Here is a 3,136-nt window from a genome sequence, read left to right on the forward strand (position 1 = left end):
CCAAATAAATAAAGAAGGAAAGAAGGAAGGAAACAGGGGAGGGAAGGGGGGGTTAAGGAAATATTAAGGGAGGGTTAAGGGAAGGTAAGTGAATGTTAAGGGAAGGTTAAGGGAGGGTTAAGGGAAGGTAAGTGAATGTTAAGGGAAGGTTAAAGGAGGGTTAAGGGAATGTAAGGGAAGGTTAAGGGAAGGTTAAGGGAGGGTTAAGGGAAGGTTAGGGAACGTTAAGGGCAGGTTAAGGNGGTTGGAAGGAAGGAAAGAAAGAAAAAGCAGGAAGGAAGGAAGGAAGAATAGAGCCCCCCTAGTCCCGCCTGGCCTGGACTGACCTGCCTCTAACTAGCCCCCTGTTCTGGCCTGGCCTAGCCTGGCCTTCCAGTAAGTGCTCTCCTGGCCTGCTGTCCCCTAGGGCTCCCAAGAAAGAAAGAAAAAGAGAGAAAGAAAGGAAAGAAAGAAAGGAAAGAAAGAAGGAAAGGAAAGGAAGAAGGAAAGGAAAGGAAAGAAAGAAAGAAAGAAAGGAAAGAAAGAAAGAAAGGAAAGAAAGAAAGAAAGAAAGAAAGAAAGAAAGAAAGAAAGAAAGAAAGGTAAGAAAGAAAGAAGGAAAGAAAGAAAGAAAGGAAGGAAGGAAGAAAAGAAAGAAGAAAGCAAAGAAAGACAGAAAGAAAAAAAGAAAGAGCCTCCAAATAAATAAAGAAGGAAAGAAGGAAGGAAACAGGGGAGGAAAGGGAGGGTTAAGGGAGGGTTAAGGGAAGGTAAGTGAATGTTAAGGGAAGGTTAAGGGAGGGTTAAGGGAACGTAAGGGAATGTTAAGGGAAGGTTAAGGGAGGGTTAAGGGAAGGTTAGGGAACGTTAAGGGCAGGTTAAGGGAGGGTTAAGGGAAGGTTAGGGAACGTTAAGGGAAGGTTAAGGGAGGGTTAAGGGAAGGTTAGGGAACGTTAAGGGAAGGTTAAGGGAGGGTTAAGGGAAGGTTAGGGAACGTTAAGGGAAGGTTAAGGGAGGGTTAAGGGAAGGTTAGGGAACGTTAAGGGAAGGTTAAGGGAGGGTTAAGGGAAGGTTAGGGAACGTTAAGGGAAGGTTAAGGGAGGGTTAAGGGAAGGTTAGGGAACGTTAAGGGAAGGTTAAGGGAGGGTTAAGGGAAGGTTAGGGAACGTTAAGGGCAGGTTAAGGGAGGGTTAAAGGAAGGTTAGGGAAAGTTAAGAGAAGGTTAGGGAAGGTTACGGGAAGGTTAGCAAAGGTTAGCGAAGGTTAGCGAAGGTTAGCGAAGGTTAGCGAAGGTTAGCGAAGGTTAGCGAAGGTTAGCGAAGGTTAGCGAAGGTTAGCGAAGGTTAGCGAAGGTTAGCGAAGGTTAGCGAAGGTTAGCGAAGGTTAGCGAAGGTTAGCGAAGGTTAGCGAAGGTTAGCGAAGGTTAGCGAAGGTTAGCGAAGGTTAGCGAAGGTTAGCGAAGGTTAGCGAAGGTTAGCGAAGGTTAGCGAAGGTTAGCGAAGGTTAGCGAAGGTTAGCGAAGGTTAGCGAAGGTTAGCGAAGGTTAGTGAAGGGAGGAGGGAGGGAGGAAGGAAGACAAAGAAAGAAAGAGCCCCCCTAGGGTCCCCTTGGCCTGGCCTGGTCTTCCTCTAAGAGAGCCCCTGGCCTCACCTGTCCTGCCACTAAGGGCACCTCTGGCGTTTCCTGGCCTGCCAGTAAGGGCTTCCCTGTCCAGGCCTTTTAATGGCCCCATTGCCACTAATGGTGGGTCTATCCAGGCCTGCACCAGAGACCCACTGCCTCAGGGCCACTCTGGCCTGGCCTATCCTTAGGCTCCTGCAGGCCTGACATGGCCAGGCACTATGGGCCTGTCTGGCCCAGCCTGGCCCAGAGCCAAGGAACACTCTGGCCTGTAATGTCTCGAGGGCCTTTCTGGCCTGTCCTGGCCTGGAAGTATTGGCCATCTCTGTTCTGGCCTGGTGCTATGGGCACCCCTGTAAGGCCTTGCCTTCCACTAAGTGCTCCCATTGCCTGGTCTGACCCTCGGGCTCCTGTGCCCTTGCCTGCCACTAAGGGCTGCCCTGGCTCCTAGGCTGCCAAGGGCCTCCTACTGCTATGGCCCCCCTGGCCTCACCTGCCTGGGTGTAAGAGACCTCCTGGAGTGGCATGACCTGACATGGTTGTCTCTTACAGGCAGGCCACATCAGGCCAGGACAGACCTGAGGCAGGCCCAACCAGTGGGTCTCTTCTCTACACCTGGTCAGGCTCACCCATAGTGACAGGGAGCCCTTAGCAGGCCTGGCCAGGGACCGTTAGTGGCAGGCCAGGAAAGTCCAGGGGCACTGTTAGTGGCAGGACAGGTCAAGTGAGGCCAGGGTGTCTCTTAGAGGCAGGCCAGGCTGGGGGGGCCCTGAGGAGGGTTCTTTCTTTCTTGGGGACCCAAGGGGAGGTCAGGCCAGGGCCTCCTGCCTGTTAGTGGCAGGGCAGGTCAGGAGGGACGTAGGCGGGCTAGAAGAAAGAAGGAAACATAGAAAGGAGAGAGAGAGAGGAGAGAGAAAGAGACCCCAAAGAAGGAAGGAAGGAAGGAAGGAAAGAAGGAATGAAGGAAAGAAACAAAGAACGAACCCCTAAAGAAAAAAGAAGGAAGGTTGGAAGGAAGGAAAGAAAGAAAAAGCAGGAAGGAAGGAAGGAAGGAAGGAAGGAAGGAGCCCCCCTAGTCCCGCCTGGCCTGGAATGACCTGCCTCTAACTAGCCCCCTGTTCTGGCCTGGGCTAGCCTGGCCTTCCAGTAAGGGCTCTCCTGGCCTGCTGTCCCCTAGGGCTCCCAAGAAAGAAAGAAAAAGAAAGAAAGAAAGAAGGAAGGAAAGGAAAGAAAGAAGGAAAGGAAAGGAAAGAAAGAAAGAAAGAAAGAAAGAAAGAAAGAAAGAAAGAAAGAAAGGAAGGAAGGAAGAAAAGAAAGAAGAAAGCAAAGAAAGACAGAAAGAAAAAAAGAGCCTCCAAATAAATAAAGAAGGAAAGAAGGAAGGAAACAGGGGAGGAAAAGGAGGGTTAAGGGAGGGTTAAGGGAAGGTAAGTGAATGTTAAGGGAAGGTTAAGGGAGGGTTAAAGGAATGTAAGGGAATGTTAAGGGAAGGTTAAGGGAGGGTTAAGGGAAGGTTAGGGAACGTTAAGGGAAGGTT

The sequence above is a fragment of the Galeopterus variegatus genome, unplaced genomic scaffold (assembly GCF_000696425.1).
Source record: "Galeopterus variegatus unplaced genomic scaffold, G_variegatus-3.0.2 Scaffold715, whole genome shotgun sequence".
Classification (NCBI taxonomy): Eukaryota; Metazoa; Chordata; class Mammalia; order Dermoptera; family Cynocephalidae; genus Galeopterus; species Galeopterus variegatus.